The following is a 15,967-nucleotide window of genomic DNA, read 5'->3' on the forward strand; positions in this document are numbered from 1 at the left end:
GCTGAGCTCCAGCGTCCGGTCAATTGAAGCTGCTGCGTCCGGTCAGGTCAAGTGACCGTTGGAATCGGGACACGTGGCCATCTGCGGGCGACCGGACGCTGAGGTCCAGTGTCCGATCAACACGACCGGAGCGTCCGGTCGGCCCGATTTTTGCCCAGTGAAGGGGTAATGGCTAGTTTAGCCCTTGGGGCTATAAATAGAAGTGGCCTTCGGCCATGGCTGGAGGAGAGCACCTTGGGGGACTTTGTGTCCATGCTTGAGAGTGCTTAGGAGCCCTCCATCTCACACATACTTGATAGCGATCATCCAATTGTGTGAGTGAGCGATTCTAGTGCGATTGCATCGTGAGGTTGCATCAAGTGGTACTAGGTGATTGAGTTGCAAGCCGGTGGTGCTTGTTACTCTTGGAGGTTGCCACCTCCTAGACGGCTTGGTGGTGGTCTCCGTGGAAGCCCGCAAGAAGCTTGTGCGGCGCTCCGGAGAAGTGCTTGTGAGGGGCATTGTGCTCGCCCCGCGGGAGCCGCGAAGAGCAACTCTAGTAAAGCGTGTCATTGAGCTACCTTCACTCAAGGGGTAGGTTCTTGCGGCGCCCAGCGGCGGATCCACAGGGGGGGCTGGGGGGGCTCCAGCCCCCCCTAATTTCTTGATTTCAAGCCTAATCACTGTAGCAAAAGCTTGATTTCACCATTAAATCTTCATGCAAATCAACATCTCTATTGTTTTAGCCCCCCCTTATCCCGCATCGTGCATCCGCCACTGGCGGCGCCCGACGTGCGGGCTTAGCGGGTGATGCTAATTAGCCGCCGAACCACCAAGTGAGCGGTCGACACAACGGGGACTAGCATGTTGGCAAACACGTGAACCTCGGGAGAAAAATCATCGTGTCAACCTCGTTCTTCCTGTTGGTTTTCATCCCCATTACACAAGCTTGCAATTACTTTTTATACATATTAAGCTTGTGTAGTTGCTCTTGTAATTAGATAGCTTGTGTAGCTTGCTAATTACCTTCTTGCTTGTGTAGCATAGAAGTAGCTCCCTTGTGTGGCCAATTTGGTTTTAGTAACCTTGTTAGTCACATTGCTTAGTTTGTGTAGCTAAGTATTTGCGCTCTCTAATTAGGCATTGGTTGCCTTGTTATTGAGCATTGCTAGTGAGCTTAGTTAGCTTTGTGCTTTTGCTTACTAGCAAGTGTAGGAGCTCTCTTGTTGCTTAAAGTACTAGCGGCATAGGTTTGTGTGACCTTGCTTCTAAAATTGGTTAGGAGAGCTCTAGCTAGCCCGGCACCTTTGTTGCTTGATTAGTATCTTTGCAAGGTGCTAGTGAACATAGATAGAGGGGTGTAGTCTTGGCTAGACCGATAGTTTTAATTCCGCACTTGTTTCGGTTAGCCAACATGATTAAGTTTTAAAAAGGACTATTCACCCCCCCCCCCCCTCTAGTCGTCATCTCGACCCTTCACAGTGGGCCGGCAAGCCCTGGTCTTAATGAGCCCCAACAGCGGTGGAGGAGTAGAGGAAAGCGACGGTTCGAGTAGGATTGTTAGCGCAGAAAATGTTCCCTTTACAAGCGTGAGAAAAATGTTCCCTGAACAAAACACATAGGAATCATAATGACCATTCACATTAAGTTATATCTAAATATCACAAGCTGTTTACTAAAATAGTTTTATACATTTTGACTTATACATTATGTCATATTAATATTGCTAATTTGATTTTAAGCTTTTTTTTGAAACAATACTACTACACTTATAATTCCATGATTAACGAATTCAACATGTGTGAGTGATGTGATGCAAGCTGAAACAACTATTTATACCATTTGAAGAACTAAAAGAGTAAGCTTAGGACCTATAATTTTTTTAAAAACTAAAATTTTAAATAAAAGATACAATAGACAGTAGAGTTTCCACTCTACATGTGAATAAAAATTGCAACAACTAGACTAAAACTTGAAAACTAAACTATAGGTTCATGATGCACATATAGTGACGCAACAAGAGTTTTTATAACTTAAATGGAGGTTTCAAGTATCTATTTATATTATGCTTTAGCAATCGTAAAAAATATTATCTTACCTACTCATACACTAATAATTTTTATTAATAATCATGACATATATTTTTGTGTGTGTTTTTACTTTAGATATATTGAAAATTCTAATTAAATTGATCGATATGATTATATTGATTTGATAGTATAACCATTACTGGTCATATACTTCCTGATAAGAAAATTGAAACATCTTGAGCGGTGAAGGAGCTTAGTGCAGATTACAGGTGGCTATATCTTCCTGGCCGTTGATATTCCTTTATATCAAACCATCATTATAAGTCTTAAATATTAATATCCTCTCAAGATTAGCATTGTTACTCCATCCTAGATCTCACTTCACACTCTATCACTGATCTTAAGCAACGTGGTGCATGTTTTAAATGAATGTTTATGGCATCATACTAATTAAGAGTGCAGTCTACAGCCTATTAAAAAGTATAAAAGGATAGTTAAAAAAGATGTAATAAACACAAGAGTTTCAACTTAATGTGAGGATATAAAATTGTTGCAGTCAATAAGATTAAAATTTTAAAAAATCAAAATTTAGAAGGTATAGGTTACAGTAAAAACCACTAAGTTTAAGCTAAAGTTTGAACTAAATACAGATTAAAGATACATAAAGGCTCCACATAGAAGGTTTTTTGCCTTCTTGGAGGCCAGTTGCTCGGGTGCCCGCTAAACGGGCGGCGGACGGGACGCGACTGTTGATGGCGTGATTGGGCGTGAGGAAAAAAACGAGGATGCGTGGGAAAGGCCACAACGTACGTAAGGAGGCATTGCGCGTGGAAATTGGCCGCCGCGGGAAGCGGCGGAGTGCGCGCGGGAAGCGGCGAGGCAGGATGGCGAGCGAGTGCCACTCTTCTTTTCTTCCGAGCGGAAGTCGCGGAATACAGAATGGGCGAAATTAGAGAGGATATTGGAGGCGTTTTTCATGCGTAAATAGCTAAACCGGACATCATTGAAAGATTTTGCTCCCGTTTGGCAGGGCTTCTCCACCGGCTTCAGGAGCCGTTTGGAGCCGTTTTCTACCAAACGGTGTAAAAGTAAAATAGCTTCACTTGTGAAGCCCCTAAAAACATGCTCTCACAATGATTTAGGGTGGGATGGAGAAAAAAAAAAGTGGCTTCTCCCGGCTCCTCCTCCAAGCCCTTAAAAACATGCTCTTGTAGGGAAGCCATTTTACCAAACGGTTTACCAAAACCGCTTCAGCTCCACCGGTGGAACTGTTCGTGGAGCTGAAGCACAAAAAAAAAATGACTTCACTAGTGAAGTGAAGCCCTGCCAAACTGGGCCTTAGAACATCTCTTCGAGATACTCTTATATCCCTCCTCTTCTTGGCTCCTCACTCGCCTCACGCCTCTGTTCTATGCAACTGTCATCGTTTAAGGTCAATGCACCAATCATCTACTGATCCACGTCTGGTGTGCTCAATTGACATAATTACTGCTCATCCCAGCCTATTCGTTCATTGTAGATCACTGATTAGTGAGATAATTGTTCGTTTCGTATCTAAATTAAAATTATTGAAAATTTACTTGAGGTCAACTATACAAGAAGAAAGATTGAATGGGTTGGCTATATACATCATTGAGAAGAATGTCTTAGACAACATTGATGTCAAAGGCATTTCAGAATTATTGTCTTGTACTCTTATTTGAGGTAACCATATACATTATTTTACCGTTCTTTTAGTTTCTTTTGTCGAATACCATTGTCTTTTATGAACTAAATACATGGTGCACATTAACTGTTATAGTACTACTAAATGCTTTGTTCATCATGTTACCAATGAAAAAAAAAAACTAGCCTAAAGGGCTCATGGTGTCATGTTTGCCGGAGGATCCTCAAAACTGTAGAGCCAGGCTGACTGTACTTCGTTTGTAGAATATATATATAATATATACAGTGACAATGAGATGATGAGTACGTAGCAAACTCATTATACGTGCGTATCCGTGTTGTGTCTGCATCGTCATCCATGCTAGTGCGTACGTACAAGAGCACCGCAGAGCGTCCATGTTGCCCCACCACCAACACACACATTCCTAAGAACATTCCTCTGCCCACATCAGGTGTGATCCCACACCACATGTACGCTTTCCATTTACAAACACAAGGTACGTGGCGCGCGTCGTCATCTCACATTACACCGCCTCCCACTACCTACCACTACTTCGGCAAGCACCAAGCAGTGTGGCTCGCCAGCGCATCACGAGTGATCCCACAGGCTGACGCCTTCCTCGTCGGCTTCCATCGCCGCCGCCGCAGGGCCCAGCACCGGCGGGCTCATCATCAACCCCTCCGCCATGCTCAGCATCAGCCGCGGCATCTCGAACAGGTCGTCCTCGTCCACGACGCCCGCGCCGCCGCCGCCACCACGTACTGTGACCATGCAGCTCGTCGTGCCGACTACCGCTTCTCTTCCGTGGCGGCTGTCCAAGTCCGCCATCGCGGCCGCGGCCGCGGCAGCCGCGGCCCGGACGTCCTCCGCGGACGAGGACGCGGGCGCCGGCCGCGACATGGCGGCGTCGGGGAAGTTGAGCGCCGTGCCGGCACCCCGCAGCGCCAATGCGGCGGCGTCGTAGGCGGCGGCGGCCATCTCGGGCGTCGGGTACGTGCCGAGCCAGATCCTGCTGGGCTTCCGCAGCTACCCGGATCTCCGACACCCACTTGCCCGCCCGCAGCCGCACCCCGCGGTACACCGGGTGCCGCGTCTCCGCCCTCGCGCGCCGCCCGCCGCACGTCGTCGACACGGTCCTCCGCTCCTCCATCGACCAGCTGGTTACCAGCACGTACGTCCCGATATGATCGATCGACGCACTACATGGCATCAACCTACTCGCGCGAGGGACGCGGTCAGAACAACACTGCAATGACCACTGCTAGTAGCATGTGGGAAGGCACCAAGCTAAGCTGCACAAAGTGACAACAGATTGTGGCAGCAATGATAGAGATGATTAACCGGAGGATAAACCCTACTGGCCAGACTACTCCTACTCAGTGACTCAGTGTTACGATGAAATGGAGGATCTCAGCTGGAGGGTTTAAAAAACCGAGGAACCGGCTGGAGTTGGTGAAAACATTCTCGAGACGATCGAACACGACGTGACGAGACGCGTTTCCTGCTCGCTCAACGCTCGGCTAGAGATTAGCTGGGAAGCACACCACAAAAGTGTGGGGGCCAAGGGGCCTTTCGACGGCCGGGCCAACGGGGACTCGCCACATCGCGGCAACCAGGGTCCAGGGGTGCAATCTGAGGTCTTGCAAAGCCACTTTTGGCTAGCTAGTGCGCGGCGAGGTTAGCTGGTGTACGACCCGCGCCGGCCGGCCGGGGTCCGTCCAGGTGGCTTCGTCCTGAGCTTCGCGGCTGACTGGACAGGTGCAGGGCAAGTGAAGTGTCTCGCTCCGGCTGGTGTTTTGACCCCTTCAAATTCAAGGACAGTATAATAAGGGCTTCGTTAACGTAAAGGCGAATGAGTAGATGATGATGATATGAGGCATGATTCGTTTGTCTTTTTCCTGTAGCTCCATACCCAGAGGTCGTGGATCACTGCATCCCTGCTTGGTGCTTGAGCTGGAAAGCACGTGCTGTCGATTTCACTTAGCTCTTCCAAGCGCGTTAGCCCAATGGTCACGACTCAGAAGCCGCCTGAATAAGGTCCGACGGAGAGCTCACTGAGACCTGACCAAACTAATCCTACGTGACAAGCTTATTTGCCTTATTAATTCCATTCCGTGTGTGGATGCCTGTAAAAAGAAAAGGTTAGAAGATAGCTATTTTCATCGTGGGAGAGATACCCAAATTCAGCAGGTATGCTGCAAGAGTACGCACGCATCAGCACCGGCCGGTGCACACGTTTATCTGTGATATAATCGTTCACGAATAGCCAGACAACACGCACGGCTCCATCTAGGCCATGGTTCCCGAGTGGGTGTGTGTGCACCGTTGTGGATTATTGGGACCCAAAGAATTTCGAGGATGAGTGCCCACAGGCCCACACTACTAAAAAAAACGTTTGTAGCAACGAGATAATTTTTTTTTTGTAGAGGCAGCTGGTGATGGAGCCGCCTCTACAGTGACGTGCTCGGGCTCCAGCACAGCAGCTGCCCCTACAAATGGCACAGTAGGGGCGGCTCCGCCGCTACAAATGCGTCAATTTGTAGGAGCGGCTCATATTACCAGCCGCCCCTGTTGTGTCCATTTGTAGGGGCGGCTGGTGATTCAGCCGCCCCTACAAATGCCCGCTGTATATACAGCTGTTGGGGAGAAAAATATCTCCCTCGTCCTCTCGACCTCAGCCCGAGACGCCGCCTCCGGGCTTTTCCCTCGCTGTCGCGCTCTCCCTGTGGCGTCCGCCAGTGCCACCCTCTGCCATCGCCTCCGCTGCGCGCTGACATCGACACCGCCGAGCACCGCCTCCGCCTCTCCTCCCCGCGGAGCGGCACCTCGGCCTAGGCGGACCGGCCTCCGGCGTCCGCCACCACTGCCGACCTAGGGTTTTCGGCGCGGAACAGGCCTTGGCCCGGGCTCAGCGGCGCATCGGCACGGGTGGCCTGCTCGAGGAGGTGGAGTGCCGCGAACACGCCGAGGAGGTGAGCTCATCTGTAGATCGATCTCGTCTCCCCGTCCCACTGCTACCGGCTCCAACTCCAGGCATGTCTCTACCTAACCTCTTCCTGCTCCTCAATCCTCTTCTTGATCTAGGCGTGGTGGACCAGAGGTCGATTCCGGCGAGTGGAAGATCAGCTCGGTGATGGAGGTGCCGATTAGGGTGGCCATCAGTGCGATGCGTCCCACTTAATCGAGGTATTTCTTGATTTCTATACAACTCTTCTTATAGAATAAGTATTTGTTATTATGTTTTCAAATAATGAGTTACGAGTCATGTTTCATTCTTTATTCCAAATCTTGTAGACTATTTCCTAAGAATGATCCCATCAGAGAAAAAGGCAGATGAACACGTAGAGCAATAATCTGACAATGGCTGCGAAGCGCTTGACTACATCACCCGGTAGTGGATACTAATAGAATAATGCAATAATTATTTTCCAATCATTGTTTTCATTTGATTAGTGACTTAGTCTATTGAGGATGCATGTACTAAAACCGTGTACAGATTTTGCAGGCTCTTAGAGGAGATTGAAATTTCAAAGATAAAGTATGTCATGATGAGCACAGAAATTGATGCTCCTATTATAGCCTCGATAGATTTTAGGTTTTTTACATGTACACCTTTCCGTTGTTTGCTTCTTTGGTACATAGTTCTAATTGTAGAATTGGTTCTCTTGCTATTTCCTCAATAGGTTTCAGGTTTTGACATGCTCTCCATTTTTTGGTTCAGCAATATATATTTGACCGTGACTCATGGACACAAGAGAAAGATATGTCATTTTGGGACTGCCAAAGTGTTCGGTGAGTAAATTATTTCAGCTACAGATTATCAGAGTGGTCCTAACTTCCTATTTAAATTTCAGCTTCATCTTATAAAATTTTATAGGTTTATATGAGTGGTTCATCACACATATTCAGGTATCTCCTGAGTGGATTCTATATTTTATACACATTCAAGCTTCTCCAAAAACAAAAGGTTCTCTCCCAACCATAACTTTTCTCTAAATTAGACAAAAAGAGCATTTGCAAATTTGCCCTAATATGAAGGGCTATTGTGACTGACGTTATAAAAGGCACAATTGCAAATTTGCTATTAAAAATCTATTGGGCCCAACATAGATTGGACCAACACCGATCGGCTGGAGGTTTTTGCGTAAAGTACAATAGGAGCACCCCTGGCCAATTTTAGTAAACTTGCAGTCCAGCATCACACTGTTCCTTCCTAAACCATCAAGACTATCACAGAACAACAAGCACACATATTCCTAACATGATAATAGTATAATTTGAAGGTTCCTGACATCAAAAATCAATGACATCACCTGTCTTCACCCTCCACCTATTGCTACTGCTTCACGGCGATGCGCAAAGTTCAAGCTGTGGTCACCCATCCAACAAAATAGACAGAGTCACCCATCCCTACCCATTCGTCTGTCCCTAGTGCTCCACCCATCCCTACTCAAGATGCGGTCAATGGAGCGGTGCCACTGCAAACCGGATGGACCCAAGCCACAACTGCACCTCCTTGCGGCAACCCTTCTCTGTTGCGATGGAGAGAGGATGAAGGGATTTGAGGATATAGCAATCTAGGGTTCTTGGGTTGCGAATAGTGGGACGAGTTCAATAAAGGAAGAGTCAGCCATACAGACTATGGTCAAAAATCAAAATAGCCTTTCCATGTAGCATTCATTTTTTCTTTAAATTCCTAAATTATATTTTGCTTTCCAAATGGAAGTGGCAAACAGAAGGGACAAGGGGCCGATTTCAGTGGCAAATTTGTAATTTGTGGTTAAAAAAGCAAATCCAGGGTTGGGGCTTAAAGTAGTCACAAATTTGCTATTTGTAAAAAAAAATCAAGAAAAATTGCATGCATCAATGAAATTTGTTGGAAATAATCCTGTTTCTAGGTTCATAGCCTTTACTTTAGCTAAATTTCAGCATCGAGTAATAGGAGTAATAGGCCATTTATTTGGGTAATATTCTGCATTAATTAGGAGGCTATCACAGCCACAAATATATCTCTCAGAACTGTATAAAGCTAGGCGGAAAACCAGAAAAGGCTAAGTCATTCCAGCTACGAAACCCACCGTGTTTGTTTGTGTGTGAGTTCCTAGGTGATCTGTTTAGGGGCTATTTGCCTTTCAAAATTTCCATCACAATATATGATAAAATGACATGCATCAATGAAATTTTACCTTAGCTCCGATATATATAAGCCAAAAAAAACATCGGAAGCTAAGAAAGGCATACCAAAATTACTGTCAGCAGGACAGCATGGAATTGTATTTGAACAATTCTTTTTTTCAGAACTCATCTTGTATCTACTCGTATGAGCAAGGGAAATCCCTTCCAATGCTTCTCTGGTAGGCTGCAGAATTGTCATGAATGGATAGCCAAGAATTCCACAAGCAACACAGGTCAATGAACCAGAATCAATGCTCAAATCAAAAGGTAGGTCATCCTCATCATCTGTAACAGCATTGGCCTTGTCCACGGAAGCAGATGTATCAGATGATTTGCTATTCCCAGAAATAAATTTAGTTTGCGAGCCAATCATATGTGCACTGCCATCAGAGTTGTTATCTTTGGGGCCACGGTCACTAGATTCAATTCTGCAACCATCCTCAAAGGAAAGGTGTGTTTTCATAGTGCTATGGTAACCTCCCTATTATTATGTTATTCCAGGGCTTTATATTTACCACCATTAAAGTTTCATATGTTATTGTTCCTAAACATCGCCTTTTCTGTCAAAATTATTAAATCTTAATGACTTACCGTTACATGCAGCCCTAAAATCTGTAGCCAATTTCATTTTAAAATAGCTTTTGTGGGGGGTTATTACAGCGGTATCTTTTTTTTACATGTTGGAGTCTGCTGCAGCTTTGTTAAGTCTACCTGCTGTCAAAGCACTAATCAGCGTGCTACGTTTCATAATAATTCTGTTAACAGCCAGGATTTCATGTTTCTGTTGTTGTTTAGGTCAGTAGCTCGTGCTTTCACCCTCCTTCATATTTTTCTGGTCTTTATTGCAGCCTCGGTAAATAACTGTAAAATTAGTTTCCGAATTTACGGTACTTGCTTATTCAGATAAATATGACAACTCCATTCTGTTCTTTCATTTATTGCTACTTAGTTCACTTCTATGTGCGTATGCATGGCAAAGTTAGAAAAACAACCACATGCTTACCCTTAATTTGTGCTACCAGAATATTGTTTTGTCCTGTTTAATGTACTCTTTCATTGGAAGTTATTATTAGGCTGTGTTTAGATGGCGATTTTTTTTTGCAAAATGCTACTGTAGCACTTTTCGTTGTTATTTGGCAATTAGTGTTCAATCATGGACTAATTAGGCTTAAAAGATTCGTCTCGTGAATTTCGGCTAAACTGTGTAATTAGTTTTAGTTTTTATCTATATTTAATGCTTCATGCATGTGTCCAAAGATTCGATGTGATGGGGAATCTTAAAAAATTTTGCAAAATTTTCTGGAACTAAACTGGACCTTATATGAACAGAAATTATTCAAACCAAAGGTGAGAGCAAATCTGAACGGTGGGAAGTTATTTTAAATTTGCCATGTACATTCATTCTAAATTTTCTTCTTTTTCTCTCCATGGTACAGTCAATAGGTCTAGATCATAAAGTTGCTCAAGTTTGGACATCTTTTCCTGCTTTATATGCTGCTGAGATAGATGAGTATCTCAATGATGGACAAATGATGGGAGGAAAGACAGCTAGGACAATAGATGTTGAGTTCTTGTTGAACCCAACCACTTCGATTGCACAGTTCTTATTTGAAACATGATAACCTGGTGCGTCTGGAGTTAATCAGTCTGTTCGTTTGGCTGTAGCTTGTCGTAAACGATCGTAAATTTCTAGTCAGAACAATATTTTTCTCTCACACAAACTAGTCAGCAGTACTTCTTTACGAACCAGCAACGATATGAACCAGCCAACCGAACAGGCTGAATTTTTCCTTCATTTTAGTGTCCTTTGCATTAGCAAATACTTTGATTGCTTAGACACAAATGGTGTGGTCTATTGGGTTGCGATTAGTGTTGTGCTTTTGTAATATATGCCAATGCCTTTATCATGCTAATTTTGTAGATGTAAGTAATAGGATGCATGAAGATCAGCTTCTCTTTTTTCCTAGCTGCACTACCCAAGTAGTAGTGTGTGTGTGAACTGATCTTCCATTTTCATCCCTAGTGCCCAGCCACTATTTGCTCCAAAAGCACTTAATGCTTACTTGTTTTTTCGATATCTTTTGTACTGAAGTACCTCTTATTTTGCAGTTAGTCCAGAGCAGTCGCAATGAGTACCTTAAACTGAAAAGGGTGGATAATTTACAAAGGACTCAGAGGCAAGTTTGAAAGGAGTTTTCAGAATTCTCATAAGTCATAACCCTTTAAATTAGATATCAATTTATGGAGGCTAAATGAAGAAACCATAATGTAATCGCATTGAAGTTAAAATAAGTTTCTTAATGTGAATGCGTAATGCTTAGCTAAGATCAGTGTTTTCCTAAACGCTAAACGGTAAACAGTCAGTCACCTACCGTTTAGCCATTATTCGGGCAAAACGTCCCATTAAACGGGCTAAACGGCCAATTAAACGGGCTAAACGGGTGATTAAACGGAAACGGCGCACCACTGTGTAGCGTTTACACGGTGTTTAAACGGGCTAAACGACCGTTTAGGCGAACAGTGGCTAAGATGCAGACAATTGATTTTGGCTTTATTGGCAATTACAGGAATTTGCTTGGTGAAGATCTAGGGTCACTTGGTATCAAAGAGCTTGAGCAGCTTGAGAAGCAACTTGATTCATCCTTAAGGCACATAAGATAAAATTTCAGAGGAGGGTATGCTCTTGCTAATACGCAGTAATGCTTCTTGCTGAACCAGCTTTCACTTTATAGTACTTATACATGGTGTTTGTCTTAATATATCTGTGAACGACTTTTTTAGCCCAGAATGTTTTGCATCTTTAAATAAGTTTTGCATAAGGAATACCGTAGTTCAACTGTGAAATATATATTGTGCATATTGTTCATTTGACTGCTATTACAGTATATATATGTGATAGCAGTACTTATATTTTTGCAGGTGTGCATGAGCTGTTCAATGTGCATGAGCCCAGTTACTTCATATCGATTCTCAAGACGTATACATATCGACAATCCTCATTAGCTTATATTTTTGTATACATACTTGTAACGTTCACTTAGGTAGAAATCCTCAGTACCAACACCTTGTGCTCTTGTGCTTGTGGTCAGATTTGAATTATATATGTTCTGGTTAGATTTAAATTATATATATATATATATATATATATATATATATATATATATATGTATGTATGTATGTATGTATGTATGTACGTGTGTGTGTTCGGTCGGATTTGAATTATAAATTTGAATTTTTTTTACGAAAAATATACTTTAGAGGCGGTTCTAGATTGAACCGCCCATACAAACAGGTATTATAGGGGCGGCTGGTACTACAACCTGCCTCTACAAATCAATTTGTAGGGACGATTTGGGAACCGCCTCTACAAATGCATGATTTATAGAGACGGATATGGTAGGGGCGGCTGACCGAACCGCTCCCTACAAATGCCCATTAGCCGCCCCTAAAAAGCATATCTGACGTAGTGCCACATTGTGATGCTGCTGCAGTCCATATCTTAGCATTTGGAGTAAAGTCTGTTCGCTTGAATTTTTCAGACGGCTTATCAGTTAGAATCTACAGTATTTTTCTCTCACAACAAAACAGCTTCAGCCGGCTTAGTCAGCCGGCTTTAATACCAGCCGAACATGCCTTTAATTCAAGCACATTTCTGATTGCATTATATTGCCTGCTCTTGATCTTATCCAGAAAATACTATTGTCACCACGAAAAAGAAGATTTCTTTCTTTCTTTTGTTTCCTTCTTTTCAATTTCGGCAGCCCCATATGTGGTTCTGCAAGCTTCCTGAAGCTGACCAAGTCTAAAGAACGCTACCAATGGTGCAGGGACGACAACGCAGCTATATGTGCTGTAGAAGTGTCTCGAAAATATCTAAACTATATACCTCATTCACAAATAGATAGTGAAGCTTTGGTTTCGAATGTTTGTTTATTTTTATGTATTGTGGGAGGCTGAATGTTTTTGCAAATGGTACAAATAAGTAGTTTCAACCTTCACCCTCTCACCTATTCGTGGCTGACTATCTAACCCCTGATCTATAAAACCATGTATTCTTTACGCCCTCTCCCACCCTCACCCTTCTTCCAAAAGAATTCTAAAGTGTCTAAATAACCCGTTTATGGGGTTTTAAGGGGGACTCTTACCTACCGACTAGTTGAAAGCGAGTGAGTCGCCAACCATGACCACCTGCACCGTAGGATTTGTCTTCATGGGCTGTAAATTCTTAATTCTGCGCTATGCTGCATGAATATGTGTGGTTGAACTGTTTCTACAACACATCTCCAACCATCCCCAGTACAAATATATGCAACTCAAGAAAACCAATTTTGCTATCAATGCTTGATGAAATCTTTTGAAAAATTGAAAAAGCTTTAGTTGCCAAATCAAACATCTAAGTTAAATGGACTATTATAAATACCAAAATAAGTCTAAAAGTTCAAACACTTTCAAGGTAGGCACCATAACATAGAGCATGGTTTTAGAAAAATCTGAAACAAGTTCAATAATTTTCCGAGCTAAAATAAAGTTTCTATGAATTTTCAAGATTAAACCGGGTTTTAGGATTTTTAATTGCCTTATATTTCCATGTAAAACATATTTAAATAAAATTTTGAGTTTTTTTTATCTTTTCATATTTTTTATAAAAATATTTCTAATCTGAGTTACCTCCTTCAACTTTCAACTTACTTCGATTTACCTTCTCTAACGAGGCATCACATCATCAAAACTACCACTAAAATCACTAGGATGCAAAAGTGAACGATTTTTAAAGTTGCGGAGGTTAAAAAACTGCTTTCTAGATCAGCGAGAAAAATCTAATGATTGTGATACCTGAGGGGGTAAATTTAACTTCTTCGGATATCTAGTAATGTGACTGGAGTTATTGTAGACAGCCAGCTAGAGCATTCTGGGCCTAAATTAAAAAGACTGGGCCAAAACTGAAGTTTCGATTACCGAAGGATATACTCCAGCAGGCCCAAGTCAGGCATGTCCTGAATAGTCTTGGGCTCCTCATTTTACAAGCCACTTATCATAGCCCATGAAAGACTTGTCTAGAAATTTGAGCCCACTTCCTAACAAAACTAGAAATCATGGAGTTTTATTTCTTAATTCTTACCTGACGGTTCAAGTGGACCAAGACAGGAGCAGGTAAAAATGATTCTAGTGGTGAGAGTACAAAGGAGTGAGGAGTCTATTTTTATAGCTCCCAGTTCTAAGTGTAAATTAAAAAGTTTGACCCACACAAAAATCCTGAGAGTTTTGTTGTTTGGTCGAGGAAGAATGATTTCTTATGAAGAAACTGTTCAAAGAAGCAATGCCAAACGGCTCTCTATAAACTATGAGAACTAACTATATATGAAAGCCGAGAGATTATTATTCGAGACAGTTGTGCTTCCTACCAACCAGGGTATTCGAGAAAAAAAAAGTTGTCTCTGTCTCACTAATGTGCAGTTCTCTTTCACGGGTTTAAAGTAGCTCTGGCTTCAACTTGACTAGCATTATTTGTAGCACCGTTTACATGAGTTTTTTTTTCTCTCCTTCTCAAATGAACTAAAAGCCGACTCCACTAATCAGCAAAGGACGACCGCTAGTTTCAAAATCAGCGGTCAATCCTACAATATGGGCCGCACGGGCCGTAAGAGTTGTCATTTTTCGTTCTCTCTCGTGTATAAGCCAGCGAGCGAGGAAGTTTGCTTGATTAGGCTGTACCGTGAACACACAAGAGCGTGTATGTGTCTATATACATAGACTTATTTTAGTTTTTCTTTTTTATTTATTTATATTTCCTTATTCTTCTCGTTTCTTCTCATTTATTTTCTTTTTTTTTCTTTTCTTTTCTTTCTTTTCTTTTTCTTTTTTCCTTTTCATCCTTCATTTTTTTATTTTCTCTACTTTTTTGCTTTATGTGATTTTTATTATTATTTTCATTTTATTTTCTATTACTTTTTTCTTCTACTCTAATAATTTTCTTAATTCCATTTTTGTTTTCTATGTTCACCCATAGGTTGGTACATTTATCTTTTTTTTTCTTTCCTTTCTTATATTTCTTTTCCTTTTCTTTCTCATATGTTTTTTCCTTCTCTTTCATTTTCGGAATCTTTTGTTTTTCTAATTCTATTTATTTTTCTATTTTTTTCAATTTTTCTTTTTTAACTACTATACGAACTATTTTTGTTTTTTATTTTAAAATTTTTCATTTCATATGTTACATAAGATACATATATCATATAATTTTTAAATTTTCTTTTTTCCTTTCTTATTTAAATTATTCATTGATTTATTTTTTCTATATATTTTTTATTTGTTATTCATGTTTCTATATGAATTTTTTACTAAGTTATTTACTCTAATTAATTACTTTAATATTTTTTTCTATATTATATGAGATAAGTGTGATGTTCGTGTAGTATATATGTGATGTTCTATGATGTGTTTCATGATATTCACGTAGTATAAATATGAAGTTTTATGATATTTTTTGTGATGTTCACGTAGTGTATATGTGATGTTCTATGATGTATCTTGTGATGTTCATATACTGTACATGTTGTGTTCTAAGATGTATTTTTGTGATATTCATGTTGTATACATTTGTTGTTCTATGATGTTCGTGTAATATAAATGTGATGTTCATGTGTGTTGTACATGTGATGTTCTATGATGTATTCTATGATATATTTTGTGATATTTCACGTAGCATACATGTGATGTTCTATAATGCATTTTTGTATGTTCATGTAGTATACATATGATGTTTTATGATATTTTTTTATGTTCAGGTATTATACATGTGATGTTTTGTTAGTATTTTATGATGTTCACGTAGTATATATACAATGTTCTATGATATATTCAGTGATGTTCACGTACTATACATATGATGTTCTATGATATATTTTATGATGTTCACGTAATATACATTTGATGTTCTGTGATGTATTTTATAATGTTCATGTAGCATACATGTGATGTTCTATGATGCGTTTTGTAATTTTCACATATACATGTGATGTTTTGTGATGTTCATGTAATATACATGTGATGTTCATGTAGTATACATGTGATATTCTATGGTTTATTTTGATGATGTTTATGCGCTATACAGGTGGTGTTA

At 41.4% G+C, this 15,967-nt stretch overlaps 1 pseudogene; it reads right to left on the reverse strand.

The window, feature by feature from the left end:
• Positions 1 to 3,922: 3,922 nt before the first annotated feature.
• LOC136487032 (ethylene-responsive transcription factor ERF024-like) lies at positions 3,923 to 5,051 on the reverse strand (annotated as a pseudogene).
• Between the last annotated feature and the right edge of the window lie 10,916 nt (positions 5,052 to 15,967).

Source organism: Miscanthus floridulus, chromosome 1, assembly GCF_019320115.1.
Source record: "Miscanthus floridulus cultivar M001 chromosome 1, ASM1932011v1, whole genome shotgun sequence".
Lineage (NCBI taxonomy): Eukaryota > Viridiplantae > Streptophyta > Magnoliopsida > Poales > Poaceae > Miscanthus > Miscanthus floridulus.